Source organism: Balaenoptera physalus (genome assembly GCF_965194825.1).
Source record: "Balaenoptera physalus genome assembly, chromosome: 2".
Taxonomy (NCBI): domain Eukaryota; kingdom Metazoa; phylum Chordata; class Mammalia; order Artiodactyla; family Balaenopteridae; genus Balaenoptera; species Balaenoptera physalus.
Genome location: NC_138883.1, coordinates 159,235,818 through 159,255,753, shown reverse-complemented (window position 1 = coordinate 159,255,753; position 19,936 = coordinate 159,235,818). Strand labels below are relative to the sequence as shown.

Sequence of the window (19,936 nt, the reverse complement as noted above, 5' to 3'; positions counted from 1 at the left end):
CTAAAAATGTCTTGCACTTCATTCAGCATGCATACTAATTGACTTAATAAAAGTAATGTTTCATTAAGTTATCAGAAAATCTGCGGTAGAAATACTCCCAATTTCAACATTCATGTTAGAGTCAGCCGTTTGTGTTTTTCCCCCGATGGGACATGAGTCTGGACACTTCCAGAGTAAGAATGTGTTTCACAGACTCTTGCTTCTACGAGTACTCTCCCAGCTAAACAACCACAGACTTTTTCAGTAGTCAATCACTTGATATACTCACTTAAAATCTTAGACTCATTGACCTGCAGAGATCATTTCAACACAGGAAGGGAGAAATATCATTAATGTTTGCCCTGAGATGGTGATTATCATGGCAAAAGGCCAGGGAGCGACTCTAGATCCTAGAAAACCCATGGAGGTGCAACAGGGTTGGAATTTTCTTTCCTGCCTACCCTAACTGGAGGGACAGCTGTTAAGGGAACCACCTGGCTTTTAGATTTCCCCGCACCAGCTGTAACTCAGGTCTGAAATTTACCGGATTCGTTTGCAGGTCAGCTGCAACACCAGATGGCCCAGCAGTCTGATTCAGGGGACAGACCTCCCTCCTCCACCAGGCTCTGCTTCCAACATCATTGTAAGGTGGGTGGTTAAACGCCGACAACAGCCCCGGGCACTCTTCAATGGTCAGCGGCTGCGACGTGCACCTGAGGTGACCACCCCTCCGGCGTCAGCATCGCTCCCAGAATCCGCTTTCCCTGCTGCCTGTGGAGTGCAGAGCAAGGCCTGCTCCACGTCATAGACGGGAAGCCACCTGCCAGGGGACGCCGGGGATGGGCAGAGCCGAATGCTTCAGCCAGCCTCAGCCCTCCTGTTACTGCTCTGTGCGGCTTCACATTTTTCTGCGCTACCCGTCTGACACAGTCTCATAAGCACTCGCACTTTATAATTCTTGCCACCTTTATCCACCGGCTCTGGAGTTTCTGCCAGTGGCAGCAGCCAGCTTAGGAAAGATAAACATGATGTCCCACGTCCAGGTGACTTCGTGGCATCCCGCTTTCCAAGAGTTTCAACAATTCACTGTGTTAATAAGAGCTCTGGATTTCGGAGCAAAAAATTAAAAAATCCGTCTGTTGCATGTCTATTTATCAGGCCCATCCCCTTACGCCTCACCATGGCTCTTTCAATTCACAGGTAGAACAGGTTAGGGGGTAAAACTCGAGAGGTGATTCCAGAACCAAATATCAGTGTTTCAGGCCTATGCAGAGCCTAACATGCCCACTAGTGACGACTCCTGTACTGAACCGCAAGAGACGCTGCTGAGTCTACACACTGCAGGGGCGTCACGTGAAAGCTCAGTGGCCGTTACCATCTCCCTGTGAATTCACTGTGCGGCTCAACTTTGACCACCTGGCTGACCCCTAGGAAGGCCACTTAAGACGGATCTGTTTGGACGGGGAAGAAGGTCTAGAGAGAAAGGTCCTGGGGTGCAGAGTGCCCACCGCGAAGGCCACCGGTGTGAGGCCTCCCTGTGAGCATCTCTGGATGGTCAGGAGGCACCCAGGGGACGCTGGGCCCCAAGGGAACGAGCCAGGGGGACTGGGAGCCTCTGATGGCCCCGATTCCCACAAGTTGGCAAGTTCAGCGATCTGGTTGCCCACGTTCAGCTTGTAAAGCAATGTGTCCTCAGGATCATAATTGTGTGATACGATTAGACCATCTTGTACCGTAAGTTGAGAAGGGTAATCCTCAGAGACGCCAAGAGCTACCTACTCCAAATAGGGTAGTTGGTGTCTGACTATATTTCCGCACAAATACTTTCTGCTGCCATAAAAAGTTCCCTCAGGTATTCTGCTGGCTTCACTGCTGAATAATCTGAGACACTGTGACGAGGTTTTTGCTGTTTCCGAAGATAAAGCCTCAAAGAAGACAGGCCAGTGGTCTCTCTACACACACATACACACATACACACACCGCCCCCCAAGTAGTGTACTTAAAGCCATAAAGAAGACACTCAACTTTACTGAAAGACTTTAATTTTAAATGATCAAGTAGACTTATCCTAAAAGAAACCATCTGGATTATCACCAGTCTTTTCAAACCACAGCTGTTTCTCTTGGAAAGCCTAACTTGGAAACTCTTGGTAATAATACTCACAGGGGAAAAAAAATGCACTACTTATGTAGAGATAACCAGTTTATATCATGGCCTGTCCTGAGTCAAACAGCACTTAATTTACATTCTTCCGTGTGGAGGGCGGTGTAGACACAGCCTGAGAGAACGGTACTGAGATCAGATTTTAAAATTAGTTCTGCCCTGAAGAAAACTGACACCATACTTGTTCAAGAAACTTCTCTGAGGTTACCAAATTGGGGAGGAAGGAAACTAAGGTTTGATGCTCTGAAGACACCATTTTATAAAAAGACAGTTTTCTTTAAGTATTTGGCTCTAAAATATGGACAGCATGGTAGTTTTTTACTCTGTGTGTTTGGTTTTAAAGAATCCAGGTATAAAGATGGGAGGTCAGTGACTTGAAAGGTTTGCAATTATTGAAATAGTCACTTGTCTGCTGCAGGGTAGAAATTTCAGATCATATGCCAACAATTACACTCTCAATAGCACAGGAAGCCAGCCCTACGTATGGCTGGTCTAGTGGAACATTCCTCACGATTCTCCTGGAGCCACCAGCTCCCTCTCCTTGAAAGGTTGCTCCCATAAATGGGAGAAAGGGCCTTTTTTGGAACGTTCTAGTCCTGATTGTTAATACTTTTTCTGATGCAACTCTTCAGTAACATCTTAATATGGGAAACTGTGGAATGTTTTCTGAAATACAAGCAACTAGACAACTTGAGGATAGAGGAGAGAAGGTGAAAAAATGATTTCCCACAACGCTGTGGCCAAGCTGGTAAGATAAAAAGTACTTCAAGTTCGGAGCTTCTGGTGTTGTGTACGTGGACACCTGTCTCCCCAAGTCAACTCTGTCCTTGGGGTATAAAGAGGGGTCATCCACGTCCTCAAGGTCACTCAACATCTCGTACAAGAAATCTGCATCACTGTCAAAACCTACACAAATAAACACTTGAAAACAACCACAGAAAAATCTTGTGCTGATTGAATTGTGTACGTATTTATTTCTTTAAAAAAAAAAAAGGAATAGCCCCGGCAGAGAGATTCAGTTCAAGCTGTATTTGAATTCAAGACAGCAACAGGGTCACCATGGTGTAAACTGAAAATTCCTTCAAAGGCTGCCTCTGAATTCTAAGGGGCCGTCAGATCAAGAGACCAAGGCCCTGCGAGGCTAAATGACTGAACCTGCTATGCTTTTTTTTCTTTCTGTGAATGAAGCTCTCTTTTGTCTACACATTTGCAAGCAAAGCAAGTGCTCCCTTTACACAAGTCCAACTGCAGTTGGGATCTTGGCTTCGTGTCGAGTCAGTTGCACAGTTTAAGTCAAAAGAGGATGGACTTCTCATTGTTGCTTCCTCTTATCATCTGTTTTCTCCCCCAATCTCAGCCACTATGTAGAGGATTTCATGCTTCTTTGAACGTTGTTGATCTCAGTGGTGCACTTTATGCTCAAGTGAATCTCCCACATGCTAAGTAAGGTTTTGACTATCAACCATGGGCTTACCCACTGCCAAGACCCTTGACTTTCAGTTTCTACAAGGCCGTTAAAGGTTCAAAAACCCCATCAAAAAATACCCTGAATTAAATTGTTAAAGTAAACTTAGCACTGACCTTAAAAAAAAAAAAGAAGTAGCCTTCCAGTGGTCTAGGAGATGACCCTCAAGAGTCTTGAGGAAGAGGACAATGGCAAAACGCCATCCTTCCAAAGAACACAGATGCTTCAGGAGGCCAACTGGTCCCCTGGAGAAGCACGGATGGATTGCTTTCCTCAGCCTAAAGTCCACCCCCCAAAAGAACTGGCACTGCCGGTTAAAAACCACATCCAATGCACTGTTATTAACTTGGGGCCCTGTGGTCCTAGGTCTTTCTTTATTCTTTCTACTTTGTCCTCAAAACATGGCTTGCTTTAGAGGAATGTAAGATGGGACTTAACACATAATGCTACTGATGTCACAAGCTACATTTAAAATTCAGTCCCCTGGAACCCTCCTACACTGTTGGTGGGAATGTAAATCGGTGCAGCCATTATGGAAAACAGTATGGAGGTTCCTTAAAAAACTAAGGATAGAGCTACCATATGATCCTGGGCATATATCTGGAAAAGATGGAAACTCTAATTTGAAAAGATACACGCACCCCAATGCTCATAGCAGCACTGGTTACAATAGCCAAGACATGAAAGCAACCTAAGTGTCCATCAAAGATGAAAGGATAAAGAAGATGTGGTACATATATACACAATGGAATACTACTCAGCCATAAAAAAGAATGAAATTTTGCCATTTGAAGCAACATGGATGGACCTAGAGATTACCATACTGGGTGAAGTCAGACAGAGAAAGACAAATATTACATGATACCATTTATATGTGAAATCTACAAAATAATAGAAGTGAATTTATTTACAAAACAGACACAGAGGGCTTCCCTGGTGGTGCAGTGGTTGAGAGCCCGCCTGCCAATGCAGGGGACACGGGTTCGGGCCCTGGTCTGGGAAGATCCCACATGCCGGGGAGCAACTGGGCCCGTGAGCCACAACTACTGAGCCTGCGCGTCTGGAGCCTGTGCTCCGCAACAAGAGAGGCCGCGATAGTGAGAGGCCCGCGCACCGCGATGAAGAGTGGCCCCCGCTCGCCGCAACTGGAGAAAGCCCTCGCACAGAAGCGAAGACCCAACACAACCAAAAATAAATAAATAAATAAATAAATAAATTTATTAAAAAAAAAAAAGTAAGTGTGACTTATATCACAGACACAGGCTCAGGAGGTCCCCTGGGCACCTGGATCACACCACTATCATAAGGAAGAAAACACAGATTCAAAGACATTAAAAAAAAATAAAAAAAAAAAAAAAAAAAAAAAAAACAGACACAGATTCACAGACATAGGAAACAAACTGATGGTTACCAAAGGAGAAAGGTGTGGGGAGATATAAATTAGGAGTATGGGACTAACATATACACACTACTATATATAACATAGATAAACAACAAGGACCTACTGTATAGCACAGGGAACTCTATTCAATATCTTGTAATAACCCGTAAGGGAAAAGAATCTGAAAAAGAATCAATCAATCTATCTATCTGCCTATGAACTCTATCTATCCATCCCGTCCACCTGTCACTATCTATTTATCTACCTATCTATCTTTCTGTCTATCTGAATCACTTTGCTGTATACCTGAAACTAACACAATACTGTAAATCAACTATACTTCAATAAAAAAAATAATAAAATTCAGTCCCCTGGCTGCTAAACACATTTATGTATTCCCTAGTATGATTTCCTTATCGTGGCCCCTCTGAACTTGGATGCTGCACCAAGGTGGTTGTAATGATATCAACTGAGATATCAAGGAAAAGAATTTTAAAAAGCAGCGAAGCAGAAATTCCTTAAATGGTAAGAACCTGCAAGAAGATGAAAGGGTTTTGTTTTGCATCCTTTTTTTTTTTTGCTTTAAACTCAAAAGAAAAAAAAATTAGAGGAAGTTAACGTGTCATCTTTCTCTTGGCTTCTATGCCTGTTCCATAGAATCAAGGAATTTTACAATTAATTAACTTGAGTCACCCAACTCTCCACCCCCCTCCCATAGCATGCTAGCCAAAAGCCCACAATCACACAAGTAGCTCAGAGCAAAGGCAAAACCACCCACATCACTAATGGTTCACAGCCGCCTTCAAAGTTAATGCCTATCATAGGAGAGTTTGCCATGAACCACCCCTGATAGGTTCTGCTTTCCTCTGCAGGATCCTCAAGACGGCTTCAACCTCCTCTCATGTCACCGAAAATGTCTTTTTATACCCCAAACCTCCCCTGTTTTAAACGTCTAACAGTCTTCTCTAAGACAAAGCAATTTTTTCTCTCTCTATGTAAAAGTGGGACTTCCAGAGCGAGAATAACAGCTACCCAATACAAATGCCACATGCTGCAGAAATCAACTTTTAATGAAACCGTATCCAATTAGCTTATTTTTATAGAGTTTCATATAATGGGCACCCTGATGTAAAAAGTAATACCATCTGGCCATTACCTCGGAAGCAGACAGAGCCGTCATTCTGCTTTCAGTACCTGAATTATGTGGACACCACTGTTTGGCCCACCAACTGCAATCCCCAGGGAATCCCCAGGGAATTTCACTGACAAAGCAGGAGCTGTGCTTATGACTTCTGGCTGCCTGGGGCGCAGATCCTATGCTCCTCCAAGAACCCCGACTCATGTCCCCAGCAGGAGGACCCCTAGACAGTAAATCAGTGCCAACTTTTCAACCAGGGAGAGAGCGCTGATCTCACGGGGCTCCGTGCAACCCCGCACCCTTTCCTGAGACTCTGCACCTGACACGCTGGGACCACAGTCGGTTAATTGGCCACAAGATCACAATCTGCCCTGGTGACTTTTCTTGGAGGAACCGTCTCCTGATACGCCCATGGCCCTGTGAAGTGAGGCACGCTCTCCAAATCCTCTGCCAGGCAAATGGAGTTTCTTTCTTTCTTTTTTTTTTTTTTGACCTAGATTAAATCTACCGCATTTGTAAGCCTTTTGGGAAAGCAACCAGGAGGGATGTGCCTGGATCTGTGAGTACTGCAATACTTCCTCACCAATTATTATGTAAATCCCAACAACTGCAGGACACAGATCGAAAAGATATCAAGGGCAAAATTGCTGGGATCTGCTTTTTCCCCTTTCCCTGGGCCTCTGAAATAAGCCACTTAGGTTAAACCATTTCAGTGTAATAGCTGTAAAAGTATCTGAAGAATTTTAAAGTCACCCTTTCCCCTGATGGGACAATCACTGCATGTAGCTGCTTCTTAAAGGCTCCCACTCTGCTCTAGGCATTGGAAGGTGAGTTTACGGTGCCGGGCGTGTCTGCCGAGGAGTCATGGGGACAGAATGTAGAGGGCAAGCAGTCTCCTTTGTTAAGAAATGCAAAGGAGCAAGCAAACTGTGGATTTGATTAATTTGTATTTTTAAAATATTAATTCTAGAGTAGGAAGGAGGGCTATAGTTTTTCTTTCAAGGTAAGAAAAAAATAGGTTGAACATGACAAGCCAACAAGAAGGCCATACTGGGTGGTCTCCCTAAAGTCAGTGTGTCTGGCCCCAATTCCTGGGCTGGTCAGTCCCCCACGAGTCTTGGTGGCAGAGAGGGTTCTAGGGGGCATGGCAGCAAAGGCTTTTTCTCCAAGGGTCCAGAGGATTGAGCAAGGCCTCAGGCTGAGTTAATCAAGATACCTTGACATAGATTAAGGAAGGTGTCCCAGGGTTAAATGTGGTAGAAGATAGTTCCAATTAAAAAGGATTTAGTTTCAAAAGCACCGAGGGACCTCATTAAAAAGAAGTTTCTAATATAAGGTTATTGTGTAGTATGCGTTCTCTTGGGGACAGGATTGCGTTATAATTAGGAGTCTGGTGGCAATGAGAGTCATTTTCCTGTGATTCTCAATTCAGCACACTGGGCCATGAGATGCTTCCTGGCCAGACCACTCTCCTAAGTCTCAACTTCACTGTCCTGTTTTGATGGCCGGGCAACTTGTACTTGCCAAGTCTACACATTCAGACCCCTTATGTCGGCTTCAATAAAATACAGCTCAGCACTTTAGCACTTACCAGTGGTATCACTGGTATTCCAACTTCTTATGGGTCCGTTCTAGGTGGGGCTGGACTCTTTTATAAGAGGCTTTGAATCCAGACTAGAGCCAAGGTATTTTTCCTGTTATGGGGGTGAGGAAAGTCATATTTATTTCCTCATTCTGATCTTTACGGGTCAAAATGAAATAGAGGCAAACTCATTGGCTATAGAAACTGTATGTTGGCTCAAGTAAAGATCTGTCCTTGTTTTAGACCTTTCCTGTAGCAGATGGCTCCAGAGAGCTGATATTCATGGGCATTGTAACCGCCTCGCCCACTCCCATGAAAACTAAGGCATCTTTCATGTGCATGTAGATCGGGGAGGGAGATATTTTTACAAATTGCCTGGAACAGCAGAAATCATATAAGAAATGCACTTTTGTAGCCAAGTATAAATTGATGTTCTAGGGATAAGAGGCAAGCATCCTTGGTCCCAGAGTTCTCAGGGCAGAGACTATGACAGGTTTCAAAGTGGACCTGGATATTTCCTCCCTGCTCTGTTCATAAAGCTTTGCTGAGGTCATCCTTTCCTAGCACTTCAGACGGACTGGGTGTTGGACACATTTCTGAAACTCTCTAAGCTGTTTTTCCTTACTTTTAAAACGGGGTAACAGCAGCTCTATCCCAGGGTTATTAAACAAGGTAATTTATGAAAATGTATATAAGACCACAGGTCCTGGTATATACACTGACGTGCTTAATAAATGTTAGAGATTATTGCCCACCGTAAATCTGTTGCGTTCCTCCATAAAGCCCCTGGCCCACACAGACCCTGTGCAGGTGCCCTACGAGGCAGTTGAGAGACAGTCAGCATTACCCTGATGATTTAACAAAAAAAAAGCCCCCGAGGTACAGAAAGGCAGCATTCGCAGGCCAGCCGCAACTTCACGCTGCTCCCCGCTGGCCTCTGGATGGAAGGGAGGCAAGCGAGCCTCTTTTGCAAGTGATGACCATACACCCGGTAACAGGGTTTGGAATTGATTTTGTTGTCTTGCTTTCTGAAGTAATTACTTGGAACTGGCCAAGTCCGCCCATTTGCATGGCCCTTGAGGACCCTGGACATCCATTTACATGGCCTCTGAACAGTCAATCCATTTTAATGGAATCATTTTGAGGACTTTCCTTTTCAGAGTACAACAGAATTACCCCCAACTGTACACTTGATGGTACTCCCCCAAGAGGCAAAAATTCCCTAAAACAGTGAGTTATTTGAAATAAACCCTGTGGCTGTCTAATGAGCATACCTGGGTTTCATCACTATAAACCTTTAACCACGGACCTGTCATTTTCCTATATTTTACAGCAACCGGGGAGGGGGAAAAGAAAAAAGAGCAGTGATCCTGGGCTCTGCATGAAGAGGTGGGGTTCTAAATGTCAGGATCAGGAGAGGAGAGGAAGGGACACGTGAGGAGGAAGACTGGGGACAGATGTAGGCATCCCCTGAAAAAAGGGGTTCCCAGCAGCTGGATTTCATTTTGAGAGTTGCCATCACACGATGATAAGACACAAGAAAAAAAAAAAAAAATCACTGCCTGCTTGATGAACTGCTGTCCCTTACAGTGAACCTGCTATAGTGGTTCAGTTGTTACTTCATTATCATGCCACCTAAGGACCACCTCTGAAGGCAGGGAGCCACTTCTGAAGGTTCCTTGGTCCCCTTCACAAGGCACAACATGAAGTTGGGCATGTAGGTGCTTTTGAAATACTTACAGATTGACTGTCCTCAGGGCCTTTTCCCATCTGCTCGCCTCACAGCAATACGGTTTTCTTTTAGACTTCATGTGTCATGAGTCTTTCTGACTTGGACTACTGGTGATGAAGACGGTCTGTGCTATACTCTTGAATCCATTTTCTGAGAAATGACCCTGGTTGGGCCAGTCAATTTCCGACCTGAGGTAGCTGTGGTTAGATGGTTAGGTGAAATAGATTTTGACCGATCCATTTAGTAAGTTAATGTATACACAGTACCAAGCTCAGAACTGGGCACACAGAAAACACGAAGGAACGGTCAGCTTGTTTTCTTCCTTCTATTGTCTGGTATCATTTTGGGGGTACTGTAAAGGTTTCTTCTATATCTAGAGTGATCCAGAATTTGGAGAGTGCGAGGGGGAATATTAGTCATTATTCTGGGACAACAGATGAAAACCGGGCTGTCGCAGGTGAACTCTACATGCCCCTTCTCCATTGAGATCTCTCCCAATCCTGACTCTCCTCCTTTGGGCTTCATCCTTATGGCCTGAAGCTCAGATTTATACTAAAACAAAAATTCCTTGTTAAAAACAACACTATGATCTATTTTCCAGTGATTTATACTAGAGTATAAATCAATCGCTCACTACAGGCTTTGATAAGAGCATACACAGTGAGAATGTCAGGGTTGGGGCATGAGGTAGTGCCATGGAAAAACTCTGGTGGCTGGGGAAAAAGAAACTTCACTCGTGGGCTTCCCTGGTGGCGCAGTGGTTAGGAATCCACCTGCCAATGCAGGGGACACGGGTTCGAGCCCTGGTCCGGGAAGATCCCACATGCCGCGGAGCAACTAAGCCCGTGTGCCACAGCTACTGAGCCTGTGCCCTAGAGCCCCCAAGCCACAACTACTGAGCCCACGTGCCACAACTACTGAAGTGCACGTGCCACAACTACTGAAGCCTGCGTGCCTAGAGCCCATGCTCCACAACAAGAGAAGCCACCGCAACGAGAAGCCCTAGCACCGCAGAGACCCAACACAGACAAAAATAAATAAATAAATTAATTAATTAATTTAAAAAAAACCAAAAACAAACAAACAAAAAAACTTCACTTGCATTGTAATTTCGACAAGGGCTGGTCCAGATTTGACTGTGATCCAATTTAAATCTTGGACTGGAGAGCGGAAAGGGGCCTTAGTAATCATCTAGTTTAAATCCCTATTTCCAGCAAAAGAAGCTAAGGCACAGAGAGGAAGCATTTGGATTGGCAAAGCCTGAACCCCAATCTCACTCTTGACAAAGACCTAGAGATGATCATACCAAGTGAAGTAAAACAGACAGAGAAAGACAAATGTCATATATCATTTATATGTGGAATCTAAAATATGATACAAATGAACTTATTTACAAAATGGAAACAGACTCACAGGCATAGACTCACAAACTTATGGTTACCAAAGGGGAAAGGGGGGGAGGAGGGATAAATTAGGAGTTTGGGATTAACAGATACACACTACTATAAATATAATAGATAAACAGCAAGCACCTACTGTATGGCACAGGGAATTATATTCAATATGTTGTAGTAACCTATAATGGAAAAGAATCTGAAAAAGAATGTGTGTGTGTGTGTGTATAACTGAATCACTTTGCTGTACACCTGAAAATAACACAACAGTGTAAATCAACTATACTTCAATAAAAAAGGTGTTTAAAAAAAAAAAAAGAACACCGTGCTTCCTCATTGCTCTAAATCTCAACCCAGATAAATAGCAAGCGTGGCTTTCCATTTCTCAGAAAATTAAATAAGTATTAACTGATGACGGATACAAGAAAAATATAATACACGGTCCCTGCACTTGATGTGTTTAATATTTAGCTGCAGAGTTAACTGCTCATTCTTTAGCATGTAGAGAGAAGACTCATCTTCTTCGCCAGAGACTCTCTCCCTCAAAAACCTCAGAGGGAAAAGGTGAAATATCTCCTTGCTTTCAAGATTATGGAAAACTCTACACACTGGCTGATCAGCAGCCATTGGGCTTCACTCGAGAATAACATGCCATCTATCAGCCTTCCTCACCCTGCACAGACGCTGAAGTAGTATTTGATCTAAGAACTTTCGTTTTCCTCCATCTTTGCCAATGACACTTATTCTTCTGTTAAACCTTTTAGAAGAAAGGAGAAAGGAAATAATACCCCGCAGGTTCCCATTCCATCCTCTGATGACTGCATCAAGATGGATTTCCAAGTCTTCAGCCCCTTTTGAACTGAAGGGCTACTGCTCGTCTGGATTTCAGACAAACACACACGATGATTAAGATGGGGGCAGGAAGAAAGGCATGTTGTAAAACACTCTGCAAAGAGCTAAAAGGCTCTAGGCAACAAAGATCACTGGTATGGGCGAAGCCTCTGCTGAACTCTATTGCTCCCTAATTGTGCAGATAACAAATGATAATATAACACTGCTTTGTAGTTACAAGAGATGTTCTCCCACCACTAAGGGTCTCGTAGTTAGTTCTCAATTTTATTCTATCATGAACACATCAATAACTCAAGCAATCTAAAATAGTGGCCACTGCAAATATCTTTTCATTGACTGTACTGTCCTGGAATACTTTTTACGTTAGTGAGAGGAAGAGCTACCTTCCTGGATATAACTGTGTTAGACTAACCCTAAAGTTTGTTTCAATTCCCCGAGCACATCCACTTTGTCGAAAGGGACGTGGTCCACATCGCTGCTGGGTAGCGTGGAGAAGGCAGTGTAGGATTCAAATGCACCATGGAAAGCACCACTGGAATTCCCCACATCTCGTGTCACCCTTCTGGAACGTTTGGAAGGCTGGGTGGAGCAGCTTTCCAGCCTTCATTTTTGGACCGAGGTCACTGATAAATAATCCAACCACTATTCGTCAAATGTATTTATACTTATAATTTCCATGATGGTAGGTTTCTAAAGGATTCAACATTATGACAGGAGGGGTAAAAAAACTCCGATGAGTTCTTTCCTTGTCAGTCTTAGACAGTGAACTATGTGCTAAAGAGCTGTCATAAATGGATATATTCCAAGTAGCTGATATAAACCATAAAAATAACTATGTGTCAAAATGACTGGTGAACTTGATCAACTAAGTGACGCAATCGGCTAATTCGAAGAAAAATTCAGGTTTGGACAGGTGTATAAGTATTACACGCAAGAGTCACTGTATAATCTTGTCTATACAGCGAGGACTGTAGCTAAATCCAAAGAGTAAAGGGTGTCAGGAGTTGGGTCTCCTTACAACACGGCATTCTCAGCCTAAGACTGCAACAAATGTACAAAATACCTTTCCACAATCCAATTACCTCTTAAAACAGTGTTTCTCAAACTTGCCTGAAGACCATAGTCGCTTGTTTATAAATTCCTTGGAACCAACCCAGGGTCCTCCCATGGGATCAGGATTTTCAGGGCCAAGGCCTGGTCATCTGTACAAGTGTCCCCCACGATTCTTATCCTCTGGGGAGCCTGGGAAACACCACCTGTGGCAGAGCCCACCAGCTGCCCACCCAAATCCATTCCTCCCACGGGGCCAGGACTGCAGCAGACGGCAGGGTGAGGCCACGTGGGCTGGCTTCTTGCCATGTGACCACATACAGTCTAAGGCGACATGAGCGGAGGGATCCTTGCTGCTTCAGGGCCAGGCCTTTTAACAGAGCAGATATAAGTCGTCCACATTTTCCTTCCTTTCCTTCTGGATGGATGCACATGGCAAACGACAACAGCAGCAGCAGCAACAAACCCAGGGGAAGGCCGAGCCACAAGGTGAAGAAGGCTGGTTCCCTGTATTGCCACGTGGAGGAAAGCGGCCACCAACCCAGAACACCCAGAAGGGATTCTTGACATGAGCAAGAAGGAAACTTCTGTGTTTGGAGTCCTAATACATTTTTAGGCCTATCTGTTATAGGAGTTGAGCCTCTCCTGATCACTACAACGTCAAATGGTAAAAAGTATATATATAAAAATATAGTTGAAACAAGGACAATCATGTTGGTGCTCTTCGGCCCACACCTTTAGCACAGTGTCGGCGTCCTGCCCAAAGTAGCTGTGTTAAAAACACACCAGAAGGATCGAAGTGAGTGTGCTTTAGAATTTGGTTTCAGAAAATTAGAAGTTGGTGGACAGCTATAGAAAAATCAGGTAGATAAAGTGAGTGATGCATTTAAACCTGTATTTAATGGCTTTGTGGTGAGAATACTTTTTTTTTTTTTTTTTTTAAACAAACCACTCGGCAAAATTGACTAGATTTGCAGGAGGATGTAATCTTGATAGGAAAGCCTAACATTTCAATCCACATCGCTAAATGATTCCTAATTTCATCTGCCTGTTGGTGAGATTTAGTCCAGGAACACAAGCGAATTTTTTGTCTCCTCTTTCAATCTTTTCTCTCTTCTTTTTGTTACCACTTCTCAAAGCGCTGATCCAGCAATTCAGGTTTATCCCCCACCCCCCACCCCTTCCCTCTACTGCTTCTCCAGCCCACTAGCATCTCAAGTGGGTCTGGGGACCAGGCAGGGCCTGCTGTGCAGGTAGGTACAGAAATCTGACCTAGAGAGGTCTCAAGGGGTCTGGACCAAGTTGGCAGAGGAAGGAGGCCGTCTCCTATACCATTTTCCTGGGTTGAGTTATGGGCTAGCAAGTAGTGTCTCCAAGTCCTTTTGGTGCCTAGATAGATCTGCAATTGTTTTAAATCCCTCCAAAAAAATTCACAAAAATAAGCACATGCCCAAATAAAACCGAATATATGCGATATCAACGTGTAGCCTACGAAAATCTAGGGAACAGGTATTTTAAAAATTTAATAAATTCACCTCTTTTCTTTATCCCCGTTGGTTGAGAGTTCATGTGAATCTAAAGAAGTATACAGAATACTAAGTATCTTTGCGCTAAGAAGATGCTTTGAGTCTTTTAGCATTGTGATAGAAGGACAAAGAAAAATTAGTACTTCGAACAGAGGTGAAGGTGAGGTTGGACATGAGAGACACCTACACGGAAACACGATTCCTGAACAGTTTGTAGGCAGCATGGAAATCATATAGGCTAACGGGTTCTTGCAAACTATTTCTTAAGCCTCTAGAGTGGCCCCAAAGAATTCATTTACTCCACCCACCCCCCAAACCTCTCACAGGACCGCCAAGGCAATAGCTGGAAAGTGTGGGTGCGTTTGAACATCATTCACTGTCTCCAACCACAACCAGAAATCTGGAAGGTCCCTCAAAAGCTGTCCCTGGAAGATCTGCCCTAAAATATATTCTCTGGAATGCACCTTCCACGACCCAGTTTCGCGACATCGATGCCAGGGTGTCTCTGGGCGCTGGCTGTGCTGGAAAGCTCCCAGGTGGGAAATGCAGGCCATCCAATCAGGGCACATCTAGGTTATCTGGAGCCTGAAGACTCTGACTGGTTTTATCTCATCAGACTTCATCATACCCCTTGTTCTATGTTAAGCCTTCCTCAGTACTGCTTTAGGGAAGCCATGCAGAGATGGTAGGGAGAGTTAAAAGAAAAAAATTCTAAATTTCCAGCCGTCAAGCCTAACTTCTTGCCTGTCAGCAGCTTTTGAAATATTGATGGCGTTTTCCCCCTCCTAACAGACAAGCTGAGTGGAGTCTGGAGAGCCCGCACTTAACTGTGACTAGAAATAGACTCTGTGTAATTAAATATATTTTTCAAGAGAAGGCGTACTCAGACGGGAGGGGAGCCACACCCGTCGATCCGCCTCTCCGGGCCCGATCTGTCTAGTGCAGACTCTGGACAGTGCAGTAATATACGGGCCTGTTCTACGTGCAAGCCTGACATCTACTTCTGGCGCATCTAGCCGGGTAGCAATACGATGCGGGGCCCATGTTCAAGTAACAACAGAAGAAGTGTTTGGCTGGAGGGACGGGAGTCTGTCTGGGAGTGATTTACTGTATATTCAAGAGGGAAAGCAGCAGCCAAGAGGTGATGAGCAACTAACTGAACAGGAAGAGTAAATCATCACAGAAACAAACAGGAAGCATCTTGCACCGTCTTCTTAACCAAATGGCTTCTCACTGTCCCCAGTTCAAGAGGGTGGCGCCAGAGACAATATTCTCGGGTTCTAAGAAAACTAACATTTCTTCCTTGATCATCTCTCACCAGTAAAAAAAAAAAACAACCACACAACCATACATGATACCTCACCCACCTCTACAAACCCCTATCCATGAGGCACCCCTCCTTACCCAACAGAGAATCTGTTCTTGGGCCACGCAATGAGAAGTGCCCCAAATACAATTAATTCATTGTATTCTTTTTTCTCATGAACTGAAAAACTTACATTCTACCCTCAGTTCAAAGACAGGTTGTGTAATCTCACCGGCAGACGGTTACATAACAGATTTTATTCTGAGTCTCGGGTCTTCCTCGAAACATCAATAAGTTGTCTATGGATTTTTTGCAAACGTCTTTGTAAACAGAGTTATTATCCCTACAGACTACATAGTTTATGAAAAAAAAAATCTATGATGCTTTTCCTTCAGATGAGCTTTGTAGAAAATGCTAGGTCTGAAGCTGACCAAATAACCTTTCCCTTTCAGGTCTTCTTCAATACGTGGTGATGAAAGGAGAATGCTAAAAAGGGGACACTGGTCTGGAAATTTTTTTTTTTTTTTTTTTTCAAATCCCCCTGACTTTAGATATCTTCTGACTGCTTTTAGGACAAAAGAAAACTCTAAGAATCAGTATCCTTATTTCCAAGGAGCGCTACCTACATCCAGATGAGTGAATGAAAGTCTAGTCTAATCAAGTTTATCTGAAAACAAAAGGTCAAAGGTAGAAAAAGCCACTGACAACAGATTAAGTGTTCTGTCTCCCAGGCCTTGCCCTAAGCTTTCAAGCTCCCAGGAGGTCTGACCATCACAACCCATGTTTTCCCTCTAAGAAGATAACAAAATAGAACTATCCAATATGGAAAAGGACTTGGTGAATGCAATTTTTATCAGTGGCTGCATTCGGCTCCCATGTTTTAACTACAGCAGAATAATTATTTTGGAGACTGTACACTGCCGAGTGGAATAAGCTGTAACACTGAGAGATAACTGACTGATTACACAGCCATCTTTTAAACGTTTCATCAGTCTTAGAACAGCAGATAAAACTATTTCATGTGTACCAGCGGGCTCCAGATTAACCCTGCAGAGTTCAAAACTGTGGAATCAAATATCAGCTGATTCCAATTTAAAGCAATAAATCACTGGCGAATGGTGACATAGTTATATGGGGTCTGGTTACCAGGTGACAGTTACTGTACATTTTAATCCAGCTTGTGTATTAAAAAAAAAAAAAAGGAGTATTTTGCAACCGCCTCAAAGCTGCCACAACAATACATTTTTAATGGAGTAATAACAAAACCTAAAGAAATAGCCTTAATAAAACTGTCAGCATCAAAAAGATACAGAAGATTCCTCGTAAAGGCATGAATTAAAATCCGCAGTAAAATATCTACCCATAAAGCAGGCAGGAACAGATTTTGTGCACATGCACCTAAGTATCAGACACCCACTTGGGAATAAAGCTTTAAGAGTTGCCCCCCGCCACCGTGCCACTGACCATGTCAGTCAAAACAGAAGCAAGATTCTATTCAGCATATTGAGCACGACAGTCCAAAGGCCAGTGTGTTCCTTCCACCGTGCATTGTTTAAAAGAAAAGTGGCTCTTTGAGAGACGGCTACTACTGCCTTCCTTGGAGGTATCATGCAACCTGGACGCTGAGCTGGATTCTGGAGAATACAGAGAGTGATTTTTGTTTTCTCTTTTCCCTGTGACATCTGATAAGGGCCGCTTTGCTACCCTAGTATCTGTTCATTTCATGGGAACCAGGACTTGAGATGACAATGGATGCCTCCGAAACCACAAAGCCTTTTTGACGCAGGAGAAAAGAGGTGTCCCATGTGGCGATGGGAGGCCCCTGGATGAAGCTGTCCGCCTGGTTGAACAGCAGGACCACTGGCCTGAGTCCAAGGCGGTGGCTTTCGTCCCCCGTCTCCCAGCTGGGCAAGTCCCTGACCACCTCCAATCACAGATTCCCGTTCGGTGCACCATCAAGACGCCAGCCCCACCATGTGTACTCTCAGGGCCATGATGGGGGACAAATGCGACGATGATGTGGAAACGGGGCCTCTGCAGATGGAAGTTATTATCAAACAGGGTGTCTAAACTTGCTTGTTTATAAACCTGGATTGGCGGCTGCAGAAGCTGAGCAGCTCTCGGGAAATCGCTCTCCATCCCTTCTTGTCCTCGACAAGGAGGCCGACCACACTCGCGGGCTCCGCAGGGTCGCCATGGGATGACGGGTCCAAGTGACTCTCAATGACACCTTTATGGGTGTATATGATCACACACTGCCAACCAAGAGAAACAGCCCACTTACGGATTCGAACCATATGGAAACGGAAAGGATAAAGCCATTTTCCAGAGGTTAATGCTTTCCCCCAAGGTGCGGGTGCCCCACAGACGTGGACAGAGCAGGTTTACACGGAAACTCTGATCTGCCGCATTGAAGGAAGAGCATTAATAGCCGTGGACAACATCTGTGAATGAAGACGTTCGAGAAGCCATTATGTTTTCAACGCAGGTTAACAATAAGGCTATTTTCCCACCCACTCTTTGGCACAGCTGTACTGTTCTTGGCCTCAAGTCGAAGGCGATGTGAAACACGGATTCAGAAGATAAGTGATATATGGTTACCAGTCCAGTTCATGTAAAATATTACTGGATTGGAAAACAGGCTGTTTATCGTCTTAGCGATCGCGGCTCCTTTTTCCTCCACTTTTTAGGAAATGCAGAGTTGGGGTGCTAAGGCCTGCCAGCTGAGCTTGGTTTGGAGTACCTAGGTAATGGTGAATTAACTTGTGTCCTAATTCCAATCTGACGCCAGCCAAAACTTTAAACATGATTTAGCTCCTATCCTGTTTTCCTTGATGACACTGCTTTCTGTATGCTTTGCTATTGGCCTGGATGGGTGTGGCAGGGGTAGAACCAAGTCTGATGATTAGGAAAAAGGAAGGGATAAAAAGAAATGATACTTAAGCATGGCTATCAAGCCTTGTGACCTGATGCAGAAAAAGCACAGAAGCAGGGGTCAGGGAATGCCGGAATTTCACTCATCGCTGTTCAGAATTGCCTATTTACTGCACACGAAATCTCTCGGTGCCCGGTGTATTTCTGCTCTCTCCGGTGCAGAAAAGAGGCAAATAGCAGTTAACACTCTTAGCGAGCACTATGGGGCTATTCTAGGAAAAGGACAGTAAAAGTGCCAAGTGTGACATTACTCGGTTGTAACAGAAAGAGAGATATTATTACACCTAGAGGTGTGATAGGAGGTGACTTTAAGTTCAGAGTGGAACACTGACAGTAAATATCATAGATTTCTATGGCTTCCAAAAGGGCACTTCAAAAGCTCCTTCTGAACTGTGCGGGGAAAGGCACTATTGTCCCCCTTATATACAGATGAGACAAATGGCACAGCATGCCTAAAAGTGACCCACTGAAAATTATAACTCAGGGCAGAGGCCACTGAGATCAAAGCTCACCTCCATTCCTTCTTGAGATTGTGACTCATCCAGCAAAGAGCCATCAGTATTTTTGTAACCCATATGGCACCATAAAAAATGATGGTGTATTGTTTGCTGTGAAACAGACAGCAAATAAAAACTGAGTTGAACTCCTCCATGGTAAATAATACCTATGGGTGTCTGCAACCAATGTCACTTTCTTCCGGGTTCAGAAACTGCTATCTGACTCAGTGAGTAGCTATTAAAATTCAACAATATATTCCTAGTAAGACAGCATAATATATTATGGTGTCACTGATCTTTGCTAATAATTACAAAAGGCGGAGGGGGGGGGTGGTTAGGAAGAGTTTATTTCAAGGATCCAGGCAGTTTCTCTTAACGCAGCTTGCTTTACTTTTCTTCCTACCTGCCCACGATCAGTTTTTTAGATCCTGAATGTCTCAGGATGCCCTTTGCAGGAAAAGGACTTGACGATTCTCAAGAGCTAGATGAATGCAAAGGTGGAGACATATTCGGGTTACTGGGCAAAGGAAGGCTGATTTTCTTATTTCGAAAGTTTCAATTTTCTCATGCTTTCATTTCAAAATGAAAACTCCATTTAAAAATCCTTATTTTCTAAAGCTCAAAGTAAAACCACGTGAAAATTTATAAGACAGAAAAAACACCAAAATGAGAGTCTTAAGATGCGTCCAGTCCCCGAAGGTCCAAATTTCTAGCTATGTGACCGTTATTTCAACAGTAAATCTCAGTTTTCTCATCTGCAAGATGAGGATGGACTAGATACCTCACAGCCCCCTTCCCAGGATTATACTGGGAATTAATACTTTATAAATCTGTAAGGGTAAAGCCCCATAGAAGCACATGCGTTACAGCATTTTTTTGGAAAAGTGATTCCCTCAACAAAGTAATACAAACACACGTGAAATCAAACAATGCCTTA

General features: G+C 43.9%; 1 protein-coding gene across 12 annotated transcripts in view; it reads right to left on the bottom strand.

Annotated features, from left to right (window-relative positions):
* CELF2 (CUGBP Elav-like family member 2) overlaps nt 1–19,936 on the bottom strand; it is a 531,606-nt gene that overhangs the window by 122,380 nt on the left and 389,290 nt on the right. The gene's annotated exons all lie outside the window — the stretch shown is intronic.